The sequence below is a fragment of the Cibotium barometz genome, chromosome 45 (assembly GCF_041138505.1).
Source record: "Cibotium barometz isolate CiBa-2024 chromosome 45, ASM4113850v1, whole genome shotgun sequence".
Classification (NCBI taxonomy): Eukaryota; Viridiplantae; Streptophyta; class Polypodiopsida; order Cyatheales; family Cibotiaceae; genus Cibotium; species Cibotium barometz.
In genome coordinates this window covers 37,321,734-37,336,219 of record NC_141090.1, presented here as the reverse complement: position 1 = coordinate 37,336,219, position 14,486 = coordinate 37,321,734, and the positions used below count along the sequence as shown (strand labels likewise).

General features: G+C 41.7%; 1 protein-coding gene across 1 annotated transcript in view; it reads right to left on the bottom strand.

Moving 5' to 3' along the window:
• The window catches only part of LOC147612715 (uncharacterized), a 40,681-nt gene extending 36,366 nt beyond the window's left edge, over positions 1-4,315 (bottom strand). The window contains exon 1 of the mRNA XM_086783285.1: positions 4,176-4,315. The gene's annotated coding sequence lies outside the window, so the exon portion shown is untranslated. The remainder of the gene's footprint in view (positions 1-4,175) is intronic.
• Between the last annotated feature and the right edge of the window lie 10,171 nt (positions 4,316-14,486).

The window sequence follows — 14,486 nt, the reverse complement described above, 5'->3', positions numbered from 1 at the left end:
ATTGGAGGCAGTGTCCCAAGCGGAGGACCGAGAAGGGTGAAGATTCCTCAGTAGCAATCATGAAGACTCCGGCTTTTGTGCACCTGGAGGTGATGGACACCGATGTTTCATTTTCTTCAGGCAGGAGGAGGTTGGAGGGTTCTCCGCAAACGGATACTCGGGAGTGGATTCTAGACAGTGGTGCTTCCAGGCACATGACTCCTTCCCGTTCACATTTATAGGATTTCTGCAAGTATTCTGGTCACATTCTTACTAGGGATACATCCACTATCCCAGTTCACAGTGAGGGTAGGTTGGAGATAGTTCCCGATGGCAGAGCGGGGGAAGCATTCCTCCCAGGTGTTGTATGTTCCGTCACTTGGTTTTCATCTGTTGTCAGTGCATTAGGTTTGCAAGACTGGCATACGGGTGGAGTTTGATGAGCATTTTGTTGCTCTCCGGGACAAAGCAACAGGCCAGGTGGTTTGGGAAGGCGGAGTGGAGAATGGAGTTTACAAGCTTTCAGCACTCTCTCTCCCAGGTCCTCAGGTTTGTAATGAGTGGCAGTCTGGTAATGGCCACTTAAGTGTGGATACGTTGCAGGTACAGGCTTTCCGGGACCAGATGGTGGATAGCTTGCCAGTAGATGGCAGCAGTTGGTAGGAACTTTCCAGTACTGATGTTGGTAGTTCTTGTGTTCGTCAGTCAGAGGAAACTGAACAGGTAACTTATGCTCTGATGTCTCGTAGTATTCGCGAGGGACAAAGAAACTCCTCTAGATGAGATGTTCTTTCCACGGGGACCTCTCGGAAAGCCAGGCAGGTGGCAATTTATTACTTGCAGAAGGAGGTGCATACTCCAAGCTTTGTGGTTCCGGATTCAGAGGGGGTGGTTGACAGGTTTCAGAAGGCCTTGCGTGGTCTTCAGCAGGTTTCCAGGACTAGGCTTTGCACCGTAACAGGTGTTGATCCTTGTGTGAGCAGTGTAATGACTCTTTGACTCAAAAGCAAAATGGTTCATTGATCTGGTTGATGGACACCAGATTGGACGGGAGCTTCCTGATGAGGCAATTGAGCTCATGGTTGCAGATGACTCTTTGGGAGGCAGGATTGCGTATCTTGTGGTTTCTGCGCCATGCGAAGGATCATGGACTCTTTTACACAGGAGGGGGATTGATGGATGGAGTCCAACTCCACGGTTGGAGTGACTCAGTTTGGGGAGGAGATCCGGAGACGAGGAGATCTACTTCAGGCCCAGGAGCAGTTTTATGGAGTAGTAAGAGGCAGTCATATTTTGCCTTGTCTACGACAGGGGCAGAGTACCGGGCTGCTTGTGATACTGCTTGTGAGGTGGTGCGGCTGCAGAGATTGCATTGCAGGATTGGGCTTCCACTGGAGGAACCCATGGTCATCCAGAGGCACTTTGTTCGTGAACAGATCGTTGCTGATGACATCTTGCTAGAGTTCTGTTTCACGGAGGACAGTACGGTGGACCTCTTCACGAAGTCGCTATCTCAGGATTTGCTCAGGCGGCACCCCACCTCCCTGTGGTTGGTTTCACAGCCAGGAGCTGAGAGGAGGTGTTAGAAGTCATCTCCTGTCTTTCTGTAGACACCAGGGCCTTTGTTGTGGGTGTGCCCGCCCTTGTAGGTGTTGTTCTCATTTTTCTCCACTCTCCATATTTTTTTCCCATTTTTCCCTATTTTTCCATGGTTTGGGTGGCTGCCCTATGATGGCAAGATGTAGTTGGCCGACTGCACTAGTGTGCACGTGTTCACCTTTTGGAGCTGGCCGACTGCACTAGTGTGCACGTGTTCACCTTTTGGAGCAAGCCGACTGGATTATACAGGTCGTGGACCTCTCTGATGATGGCCGACTGGATGACACCAGTCGTGAGGCAGTCGACTGCCTTTAGCACAGGCTGGGTATTTGGGGCCATATAAAATGGCCCCATGGCCCCCATTCCATTTTGTATCATTCCGGGATTCTTCTTGTGTATATAGAGCAGAGTTACACGCCTCTATCCTTCTCTCTCTTGTGCTGTTATTTTCTGCATTGCGTTTTTCTCGTGTTCCCAGATCTGGTCATCATCTCCGCTACGTATTCTGACATAGGCGCCCACCCGTAGGTACTTAATTATCCGCTCGTAGGCGATGCCGCCAAGGAAGCACCAAGGGGGGTTTTGAACCCACCACCTCTTGGTCCTAGGCAAACACAAACACCTTCACCACTTGAGCTATCACCTCATTGGCCTAAAAGCACTTGGGAAAACTGCTTTAAAACTCACTTATAGCCCAAAAAGCATCTTTCCAATAATCTCTCTTTAGTATTTAAAAATCTTTTAATCTTTTGCTTTCCAAAAGCTGGTCGCATCATTTTAAGCCTGTAAGGTTTCCTTGCGTTGCTATCCTGCCACATGGTAGTGCCACATCATCAACGCAATGTTATATATATATATATATATATATATATATATATATGCTGTGTTGTGTTTTAGCAAACCTGTATTTTGATGCTTTGGTGATAGTATCTGTAGGAGGGGGGAAGGGGTACTCCATTGAAACATGAAGAAACACAAAAAAGCAGCACCTCTAGGCTGGAGGACACCATCTCCCCTTCCTTATCTCCATGGCCCAAGGCACCCAAATCCATCCGAGCCAAGGGCCAGAGATGGGTAGTCACATCATTGATACGCATGTCATGCAAATGGTGCGAGAGTTCTATTGCCTGCCCCTGAACAGCAGCAGACACCGACTCCACGCTCCAATCCGTCTCCTGTGCTGCACTCAGTGGGAATCATCACTCCACTCTGGGGTGGACGGTCTCAAGTGATATAACACCCATATACGAATGGCCCCCACTGTCTCCTCGAACATACCAACTCCTTCGACCAATGCCTTCGACTACACATACATGAATGTGAAAATGGGACTGGAAACTTGGAACCTAACCTCTCTCTTCTCTCAATTTAATGCACCATAATTGCTAGTGAACTCAATAATTAAGGTAGAAGGGCTTCTGCATGTAACATCGGTATCGCACCAAGGTGCATTTTGTACTCGTGACAATGAGTACAAGTGAGACCAAGACAGTGTAGCCAATACAATTTCTGAGCAATCTGCATTTGACATTGATATCAGAGCAGCACATTCATCTTCAAGCAGATCAGAGCAAAGCAAGACTAATGTCCATGCATTTCATGCGTAACATTGTTATAAAAGGAGCAGGTTTACACCCGCAAGACCAATGCCCGTGCAGTCCACACTTGGCATTGGTATCAGAGCCACAGGTGGTACAGCCAGTCCAAACGTGTGTTCCACATGTCACTAGCATCACGTACACCTGAGGCAGATCAGAGCACAGCAAGACCACTGTCCGTGCATTCCACCTTGCAGTCCATCAAAGCATCACCGTAGGCACATTCAATAGGCCCCCATACACACTAGCTGATCTCACAAAATTAACATATGCATAATCTTTTTTATGATTTGAGCCACTCAAAAAATTTGTTCGCATGAATCCATTTCCCAGCTCTTTCAAGACACTCTATCAATAAGTTGAACACCTCAAAGCGACAACACCAAGTATCTTCACACTCGTACTGTTAGACATCAACTCCGCTGCATAATCCCCGGCGCGAGGACAGCTTAAAACCATCCAGCAAGCTTACATCATTCCCAGTGGCCCCAAGCACATTCCAACAAATCAATTGAGCCCTGAAATCATCCAATGCTCCAAGCTTCCCCCACCTGCAGTGGTTGTAACTTTGTGACACGGGGAGTTGTCCTTTTGCCCAACCCTCTACCTACTTGTGCAATTAATTAAGGGGATTCATCAACTAGATATCACAGGAAATACCTCAGTTGCATATCAAGACTAGTTGGCAACCTTAAGACACTCTTCACTGTACACGGGAGAACCAGAGCTCATCACACTATGTGCCAGGCCTACTTTATCATTCTCTATTTCACTCTATGTTGTGCTTTGTGATATTTTGGTTTCATTTTTTTGTGAGATGTACGCCATAGCGAACCCCAAATCCCTCTCTCTCTCTCTCTCTCTCTCTCATACACACACACACACACACACACACACATCCATCTGTTCAACCCTTTTTGAAAACACACAATTGCAAAGCGCTTTTCACCGCTTCTTTACTATAAGCATATAACTTTGTGGAGGAGAAAGAAAGCTTACCAGGCAGCGTCCCGCTCACGGTAAGGTAAGCAGGAGCTGAGATCGAACGCCATGCTTTTATGGAGCTCGAGTAGGACCAAACCTAGAGAATTATCCAAATAGTGAAAGCCTTCTATTTCATTTAGTTTTCACACCCCCAATTATAATGCCCTTTTGTTATGTTTATTTTCTCGGTTAAATTATTCAAGGGGAAAAGGAGAGTTTTGGGAAAAAATTTAAGTGATTTATATATTTTTCCACACTCCACTTTATTTCCATTCATAGGAAATAAACACAATGCAATTCCAAATTTCAAAAGTTCTTTCTGTATTTTCATGTTAAAATGATGCTAAAGTTTCAAAAATTGTTGGATAGATATTTATGGAGACTTTTGTGTAAACACAAAGTGAAACTAGTGTTTTTTCCATTTTTTGCCTTTGCTTATAATAAGAAAAGGCATCATTTCACATTGTTATTGCCACCACTACATAGGAGTGCTAATATACAACTTGTAAATTTAGAGAGATATTAACATATTTAGAAAATTATATTTTTTGAACACATAGAAGTATATGCCCTTGCTTGCTCCCATCCCATCATGATATACTTCTGTTAATTGACCTTGCATGGTATCTATTTCTTTACACACTTTCAAAAGGATGACAAGGGCATTTAAAAAATAAGAAAATTTATCTCCCGCCATTAGGGAGTATGTGAGGTTAGCCCATTTACTTGTTGTAGTCACATGCAATAAGATGAATAAAGGGTCGTTAGCTTCACGTATCCAAAAATCATTCAACACAGAAAAAGGCTTTCAACCAATCAAGAGCATATTTCCTTGCTTTCCCCCGTTGGTTTTCCTAATGCACAACACAGTGCCTAGGTGTGGTGAATTGTCTCCTCTTATTGACCATTGTATTATATAATGATGTACATAACTACATAGTTTCAAAAATGTTAAATCAAGGAACTTAATTTTCATCTTGGAAAAGGTGTATTCATCCTAGCATTTACACATTGAATAAAACAAAAGTAACCAAAAAAACTTGAACTACAAAAGCTCTGATCCTTCAATACGATAATAGAGTAATATCAAAGCTAAGCAAGTTCTATACATAATACTCATGGACTAATGGGGAATGAGAATCCAATGGGGTAGCTTAGCCCATTGCCATTACGAATTGTAAAAGTTAGTATGTTATTGGGAATCACAAAGTTTGTATGTTCCTAAGAATCACAGAGTACAAATACAGATGGATCTCGTCTTCTTAACTCTATTATGCATCCACATGCTTTTGTACAAACGTGAAGTGCATGCATATGTGTATGTAAGCAAAATAAAGATAAATTCAAAAACAAATGTCCTTTACTATAATCATTAAAGAAATCATCCTTGTCATTTATGCTCTCCTTTTTTTAAAATCTATCTCATGAAACATGTGACTAAAGAGCACAATAATTGCATTATCCATTAGAATAACCAATATGGACTTTTAAGGAGAATTGAGCCCTTAAGCGTGGTCCCTATCTAAAAAACACACCTTTAACATGTTTCTTAATCCTTCTCATGAGAATACCTTGCTACACAATCTTGGTGGAGAGTTAGCATGTTTTTTGTCTTAAAGTTCAATGCAAATGCCCTATCATTAGAATGATCCCTCACACCATAACTAGGATTAGAATGATACATCTAACACCCAAGCCCTCTCATATTGTACATCAATATCTAGCCCCTACCTAGATATACAACCCTTGTTATTAGGCTAGCTTAGCATTTATTAATAGAAAAAAGTAGTGTATTCTAGTGTCTAGTATTGTTGAAAAATCTCTAATAGAGATAGATGATTATAATCATTAAGTTAGTTCTATTTATATTCGTATTTATATATAGCCAAATTATCTATAAATACTATACAAGTTGAGGCTTGTTAAATAAAAGTACTCTCTTTATTTATAAGTGAAGGCTTGTTAAATAAAAGTACTCTCTTTATTTATAAGTGAAGGCTTGCCTATTTATATATAGCCGAAGTGCATGTAAATACTATATAGTTGAGGCTTAGCAAATAAAAGTACTCTCCTTGGAAGCTTGACAAGTATAAGTAATGGCCTTTCACGCCAAGAAATAGGTATTGTCAAGTCAAAAAGATTATATAAGCTAGGGCTTAGAAAATACAAGAACTCACTCATAAAAGGTGTAGGTATTGTTGACATAAGTGAAATCTTGATGGTATTTGTCCAAACTTGTAACTATTGTTAGGTCACCTTGCTTAGCTTGCTTCTGCTTCCACCCAAAATCACTATGGGTGGAAACCTATTTATTTATTAAAGTTTTCACTCATGTCATATGAAACGATTAGAGTGCTTCTATACTCGTGACAGTAGCCATTTATATGGTAGTGATGTGTGGACGTAGGTTAATAATGAGCTGGGCACCTTTTCCCTCTTTAAGAGGTTCTTTCCCCCCCAAGTGTATATACACACTCTTATGAGTGTGTCAGTGACCTTATCTCGTCACTTCACTTTTACTTAACTCATTCTCATCAATCTACTTTGAGTGCTACTTTGAGCGTTGTGCTTCTATCTATCTACATAAAATGTCAAGGATGGACACACCAAACTCATTTACAAATAAGCCATGAAGCAATGGTGTCTAAATCTCAAACTTGGATGGGCACCCGTAAAGGTTTGATAGATAATTAATGGTGTTTCCTGCTCCAAGGGCGTGCGGTAGTGAGCTAGGATGTGCTCCCTAGTGTTGTAACTCATCAATGTATTATGAGACAAAGCAATGTACAAGCAATAAGCCAATAGAAGCTTTGGGTGCCTGCTCAGTTGCAGTTTAAGTGTGTATAAACACTCATGGCCATGCATATAAGGCAATTTCTCTTATCATGCAAGGACACTCTCCCATTGTACAATTAAGCTTTCCCTCTTGCTAAACCTATCTCTAATCTTCTCTCTAATGTATGCTAGTGAGTGTGTGAGTAATTTGAGGTGAGAGGAGGGAGTAGTGCAACGCACGATGTGACAACACTCATGGAAGAAGGCAAATGGTAAGCTATCCATGGCATTGTTGAGCTTGGAGACCTCAAGGGTTATGAGCTCGGGTATCAGAAAGATCCCCATGGCACGTTGAGGTGAGTTGAGGTGAGTGGTTCCCTCTCGGGCCTTAATATTTTTGGTGCCACTGTCGGAGGAGCAATCCCTTGGCTTTATTATTATTTTTCTCTCTGGTCTACGATTTACCCCATTGCTCACACTCTTAAATAGTGGAGTGCCACGAACGAGAGTGGGATTTGATGGAGATTTTTATGGAAATGGTGTGATTTTTTGCTTTCTTTTTTATCTCTTTTATGTGTTAATATAGAGCTTAGGTGCTTAATTTCTACATGTGATCTAGGTTTTTTATGGTATTTGATTACATTAACATGTTAGCATTCATACTAGGTAGCTTAATCAAACCAAAAAAAAAATCATACAAAACAAAACTCTTGATTTTTGCTAATTTTCACTAATACACTGCTTTTTTTAATTAGTGAAGTCAAGAGACAAAAAATGGAGTTTAGAGGGTAGATTTCCATTGAACACATATACATGATCTTCATGCTTAGGAGACCCATTTTAGACAATTTGGTCAAGCAAAATCATAAAAAACATCCGAAAAATTGAATTTTAATTTTTCTATAAAATCACATTTTGGGATAAAACCTGCATAATCACAGCCCGTGATTATTATCTTCTTGAGATTCCCACCCCCGTTGTGTGGGATTATGAGACAAAAAATAGTAGACCTTATCTTATCTTGATCGGCATGATTCTGCAGTCTACAGAATCATGGCACATGATTGCCAAATCACCAATCACGAGTTTAAAAAAAATTCATGATGCCATATCACCAATCACACGGCTGTCCCATTGCTGATTATGGCTCACAAATCCACGATGCCATGTCACTAATCACGACCACCACATCATCAGTCATGGCTCACAGTGCCATGTCGCTAATCACCGTGCAACATCACCGATCATGAATTTCACTGATCATGATGCCATGTCGTGGCTCACAGCGCCATGTCGCTAATCACAGTGCCACATCACCGATCATGAATCTCACTGATCATGATGCCATGTCATCGATCACAGCATCATGTCACCGTGTCCTTAGTGGTGATTCTTTGGCCAACACCTAACACTCCATGGAAGAAAGCAAGCAAACCATCCTCTTAGAGACCCTTGAAACATCCTTCATGCCAGTAAAGGAAATCTAGATTCCAAGAGTATTATTGCAAGCCCAATGATATCTTAAAGGTGCAACCCATGTTTGAATCCCAAAAAGGAGAGGTATGCACCAGGAAGAAGTCTGTATAAAAATGAAGACCACCTCGACCAAGGTACCATGCTTGATGCCCCAAAGATGGGTACCTAAAGCTGTTAAGATTAATCGTTTTATCATCAGCTTCATCAACAGAGGAGGGTACTCAAAAGAAAACCATGGTGTAGAGACCAGATAAAAAACAGCCTAACCACGTGGACAACACTACTTTCGCACACCAAGAGAAATTGCCCATCACTTCATCCAACGAAGGGATGTAATTAGAGATGTCCCCACAGATCATATACATGAATCCGCTCTTTGAACTAATAGCTAAAGTTGCAGAAGCTTAGTGGCAGACACAAGAACCTACTCTCCTAAAAATTGGAGGTAGACACAAGAACCTATTGCTCACATGGTGGTAAAACAAATACCAAGGGGTGACAAGAACCACTACTTGCCAAGGTAGAATGCCACAAGAACCTCCCACATCACAATTTGGTGAATCATCATCAGAAGGAGTGCAAAGGTCAAAAACTTCATCAATAGCCACATGGATATTCCTAGGAAGAAAGATCAGCACAAGGGCTAGATTAGACTCATGGGTGTCCAACTCCTAGCAAAACGAACTACTTCAAGGGCTAAATAACAAAGGACAGGTAAGGATTTAAAAAGTTTTCACCACCGTGATTCTTCCACAATCACGAGACCATTAGTTCTAACACTTGCTAAATCACAAAGGCTAACACTTATACAATGTGCAACAACATGGCCACAAGACTTTCTCATCATATTTTCAATCCAAGAAACTAGTATTCTGTTATTTCATACAAATTCACCACTGTGATTCTCAGAATCATGCATGTGGTTCATTCCTAAACAAGAATATTCTTCAACGGGCATATCATCCTTGTCTACTACAATCAAAGAAAGTTGTTGCTTATCAATGAGTGTCACTCACTGGTGGAAACCTCATCATCGACAACTTCCAGGTACATTTTGGATGGGGGGCATGGTGGGAGTATGCTTGACCCATGGTATGACCCATTGTCTAGAATTCCTTAAAGTTTAGCCTAGCCACTAGTAGCCAATGATCTTGTTCAAATAGACTCTGACCCTTTACAACAAATAGCTCTGCAACCTTCCAAGTTGACTGAGTCCTTTCAATCCTCTACAATTTTTTCGGTTGTGCTACAAAGGTCAAGAACACCTAATTCTTCTTAATGGATAAAAAGCACATGTGAAGTAAAGTAGGTTTAGTCACACTACATAATCCTCTAATATTCTGCAAAGGGACACGTGTATTCAAACAAAGAGGTGTGCTTGCTTATCAATGCTCCTCCGAATCTCCACCTCTTTTCTTCCATTGTTAACCACCATAGAACCTGTGCTAACCTCAGTAAAAAGTGTAACCTTGCTGTTGCGCCCATAGCTTAGTGACGGTAAAAGGCATAGTTAACCCACTCCACACGTTGTGAGCACCACCTCCGGATCGCATGTGTGGAGGTGGCAAACTGTAACCACTAGAGAACCGTTGCCAAGAATAAGAAGTCTCAGCTTAAAAGGGCAACTGATCACTACAGATAGAGACACAAGGAGACATAGAGATGGACAGAAAGAGAGATAGTCACTAAGATAGAATGAATGTATGAAGGGTGCACTTATTGTATCCTCTCTCAAAACTGATAGTTGACAGTCTGTGTAATGAAGTTTGTTATAGAGATGGTACTTAGGAAGTGATAGTCTATGTTGGGCAATTGCTCTATATTATTCTACAATACTTCTGGAATGTAATCACAAGAGCAATCTTGCCATTTCATCATGTTTTTGTGTTACACCTTGCACTATGGGGATCAAGTGTGCAATGTCTTTGTTTTAATGAACATGCTATGAATGTGAGAGAGTGAGTGAGATATGTAGTGGAGAGATGCAGAGTGAGAATTGAGAGAGTGAGAGTGAAGGTTTACTCAGTAGAGTGGTGTTCTGTGTGTCCCCATGACCATTTGAGAATGGGTGTTCATATCGAAAACTCTGGTGGATGACTGCACGTCTTTCACGGCATTGCCTGACTAGTTTGTCACCCCAAACTGTTGTCTTGCCATTTTGCTGAGAGGGAAATCAACGGGAAACACCTGGCGATCCTGCTAGGAAATACAAACATTATGCTAGGGAAAATGAATTTCCTGCGGGGTCAAACTTCCTACTGAGAACTATGCAAAGGAAAATCCTTATCGTCACAACTCTACTGAACCACTGCAGTTCCGTGAGGAAACTTCTTGTGGGAGAAATTCTACAGCATCCTAGTTGGAAATCTCTCAAGTTGAGGAAATCATAGCAAAGCAGGAAAACCTGTGCTGAGTAGTATCCCGCACCTTCAAGCAAAAGAAAGTTTTGGGTCCACTTAAAACAAGTCTGCAAGAGAAACCATAACATGGAAGAAACTTTCCGGAAAAGTCAATATGGAGAACTTTTCACCACACAACCCAACCAGATTCGGGCATGCTTTCCACATGTTCATGAATCTAATAATGGTGAAAAGTAATGCCTTCTAAGAGACCCTCTAGGAAGCTCGAAGTTGGGAGTGCCTCACACTGTTACTACGAAAACTTCTACAATCTTGCACGAGCAAGAGGAAGTGGTAGAATTCAGGCACAATTTGGACCAAAAAATGAGTGCCAAGAGCAAGAAGTTGGGCACAGACTAGGTCCGAAAAGCCCAGAAAGGGTGGAGCAACAAAACCAAGAAGAACAATCACAACAAAACCCCTGGAAAAGGTTCAAAGGAGCCATGGCGTCATTAGCCAAAAAATTCCCGATGTTCTCAGAGAGAGAAAGGGGAAGATGTAGATTTGCATGTGAGGAGGTTTGAGCAATACTAGAAAGTGGCCAGACCTCGGGATATGGAGGAGCTAGAGCTAAGTGAAATCCACATAGATGCTTTCATGAATACCTTCAAAGATAGAACCACGGAGTGGGTGTCAAGATATCAAGACAACCATTTCCAAACCTATGAAGAGGTCATGACTGCTTTTCTGGGAAGATTCCACAAGATAAAGTCTACAACTAAACTCTGTGATCAAATGAGAGAGCTCTGACAAGAGGACATGGATGTAGAAGCCTATGCAACAAAGCTGCTAAGCTTGAGGCAGAGAGTGGTGGAACAAACCCGACCCTCAATGCAAAGTGTTGTTGATTGGTTTTTCTAAGGGCTTAAGCTAGACATTTATGCAGCAGTCAGCACAAATCAAATAGAAACTAAAGAAGAATTTGAGGAACTGGTTGAGCTAGCCAAAATGGTAAAAAAAAGAAGAAGTCGAGAAAGGAGACAAAAGAGGAAGCCTAGGAAGAGTGTCACCATTAAAGACGATGATTCAAGTAACTCCTCACAAGACACTCTAGTGGCCCGTCGGCAGTAAAGAAAAAGAAAGACATAAAGAAGAAAACTAGGAAGGCACAAGCAAGCCCTGGAGAATTGATGCTACAGGTAAAGTAGCTCCAAGAAATGAAAAAGAGCATGGGTTAAGATTTCCACAAAAATGTGTTCTATTCCTAATGTAAATAGGAAGGTCACCTCAAGGAGGAATGCACTGTGCCACCAACTTACACCATTTGTAACATGTACAATCCTAGTACATGGAACTGCAGGTACAACATGAAAAATAGAGCTCACATGGTGAATAGCATGGAAGGAGCAAAAAGAAGACCCCCAGGAATAGGAAGGTACAAAAATAGAGGTCGCGTAAATTATTCAGGAAGAAGAGGCCAAGGACAAGCCGGTGGTTCCACAACCTTCACATGCTATTGTCAATAGCATGGACACGCCAAAGTGGAATGTCCCATGAAGAAAAAGCATGATGAAGAAAGACAAGCAGAATCGATGTAGCTCAAAGAAAATCCACCAAGCGCCAACATGATGCAGGTAGATGACATTCAGATGGAGGTGGAGGTTCATGACATTCAGATGGAGGTTCATGACATCTTGGTAGTCACAAGGACTAAAGCTAATGAATCTGGTGTAAAAATAACTAGAAGAAGGAACCCCAGAATGTAGCAATATGGAAGCCAAAGAACCTCCAGCATCCAGAGATGATGAAGTGGCCAAAGTCACAATTTAACTAAACAATGTACTCATCAATGATACAGTGCTGGATGGAAGATCTGGAGTGAATGTCATCACTGAGGAAATTGCGTTGGGATTGGGTCTCAAGTGGGAGCCCATTCTGTTTAACATAACAATGATAGATAACATGGTAGTAATACCTAAAGGAATCATAAAAAATGTCTCAATGAAAATCAAACAAGTTGACTTCAAGGTAAACTTAGTGGTTATTACCATAAAAAACCACACCGGGTCCTACCAGGTGTTATTGGGAATGTAAGAAAGGGAACGCAGCATGTACTAGTTGATCATTTGTCATGGATTCCTAAGGGAGAATTTACCACAAGAATTGATAATCTCCCAACTATATGCTATTTAATATTGACACGATACCTGAGTGGAGTAATGAGATCTCACAATACCTTACTTGTGGTTTTCTGTAAGATCAAACATTGAATAAATACAAGCTACAGTAGCTTATGAAGCTAGTTGCATGATATCAACTAATACAAATTACGTAAAGATAATGTTCTATGGAGGTGTGTGCCTGAAGATCAATTTGTGCAAGTTATAGAGGAAACATTCTCTAAAATTATGGTGGCCAACATTATTTGTGGGTGATGTAGTTGAATTTGTTAAAGGTTGAAAGTGTCAACGATTTGCTATACCACAACAAAGGGATCATATGCCCATCACCCCAGTAATAGTCTAATATCCCTTTGAAAAATGGGAATTGATTTTGTAGGACTCATTAGTCCTGCATAAAAAATCCAAGCCTGCTACATCATAGTAGCCACATATTAGCTAGTTGATGGCAGCAGTTGGCAGGAACTTTCCAGTACATATGTTGGTAGGTCTTGTGTTCGTCGTCAGTTAGAGGAAACTTTACAGGTAACCTATGCTATGATGTCTCATAGCATTCAAGACAAAGAAACTCCTGTAGATGAGGAAGTTCTTTCCACAAGGACCTATCAAAAGGCCAGGCAGGTGACAATTTATTACTTGCAGAAGGAGGTGGATGTTGCACATTCTCCAGGCTTTGTGGTTCTGGATTCAGAGGAGGTGGTTTACAAATTTTTGAAGGCCTTGAGTAGTCTTCAGCAGGTTTCCAGGACTTGGCATCCCACTGTAATAGTTGTTGATCCTTGTGACAATAACCATCACCTACATGCACACCATCACAATCAAGTAAGCAAGCCTCAACAAACACAAGCTTACACCATATCGACAGGAGAGTGAGTGAGGAGACAAGACAAAACTCAATTGTGATAATGGGATTGTCCCTTCTCATATTTCATAAGCCACTTATATACATGAGCTCACTTTTTACAATGGTCGGTTGTCCATTTAATAAATAGGGGCCCAAAACTCATTTCCTAGCTCTATGTACACCTAGGCTTATTCTCGTGAGATTCGCATTACACAAGTCATAAGCTCAGTCATCCCATATATCTTTATGAAGTGCTTAGTGTGGTTACATAATAATGAGTTACAAGAAGCATAACCAAGCTTAAAAATGATGTTAACTAGTGTGGTTAACATACCCCCTCCCTAATTCAAATCCGTCCTTGGAGCTGGTAAGGAGACTTAGCAGTAGTAGACGGAGTAGGTGCGGATGAAGTCGTACCGTGACTTGGGCTGTGCTGATTGTCGAGGGTATATTTTTAAGGTTTATGGGGAGGCCTAGATGAAGATGGAGGGTAGGTGGTGAAGGAGGTGTTGGTGATGGAGGAGGAGTGGATATGTGAGGGAGTGTAGAGGATTGTAAGGGGATAATGAAAGGGCTGTGGTTCCTGGTGGTGGTGGGGGTGGTGGAGGTTGAGAGCTGGGGCCTGGTTGATTGAGGAGGGGATGATGGTGCGGGTAGGTGGGGGGTTCAGAGAAGGAGATCTGGGCTTTGAAGAAGAGGGTGAAAAGGGATG